Raw genomic sequence first — 641 nt, 5'->3', positions numbered from 1 at the left:
AGTAGAGTGAGTCTTCTATGAGTTTGTGCTTTGAGCGGCTCCTAGGAGACCAGTATTAGATTCCGAGGCACCAGTGCAGGTTTACTGTATCCCTTCGACCCTCATATTTACCATGAAACACAGAAATCGCATCGGGATTGAATACAAAAGCACAATGCCGACTTAAGTACAAGACGAGTGAATCTTCTGAGAATTTTTGCCTTGAGCGGCTCATGGGAGACCAGTATTAGATTCAGATGCACCAATGCAGGTTTTCTGTATCCGTTTGACCTTCACATTGACCATGAAACACAGAAATTGCATCGGGATTGATTACAAAATGCACAATGCCGACTGACGTACAAGAAGAGTGACTCATCTAAGAGTTTGTGGTTCGAGCGGCTCCTGGGAGACCAGTATTTGATTCCGATGCAGCTATGGAGGTAATTGTATTTGTTGGACCTTCACATTGACCATGAAACACAGAAATTGCATCGGGATGGAATACAAAACGGACAATGCCGCCTTAAGTACTAGAAAAGTGAATCTTCCGAGAGTTTGTGCTTTGAGCGGCTCCAGGGAGACCAGTATTGGATTCCGATGCACCAGTGCAGGTTTACTGTATACGTTTGTCCTTCACATTGACCATGGAACACAAAAAT

The sequence above is a fragment of the Schistocerca americana genome, chromosome 6 (genome assembly GCF_021461395.2).
Source record: "Schistocerca americana isolate TAMUIC-IGC-003095 chromosome 6, iqSchAmer2.1, whole genome shotgun sequence".
NCBI classification, from domain to species: Eukaryota; Metazoa; Arthropoda; class Insecta; order Orthoptera; family Acrididae; genus Schistocerca; species Schistocerca americana.
The sequence above is the reverse complement of the archived record's forward strand: the minus strand, read 5'-3'. Positions refer to the sequence as shown.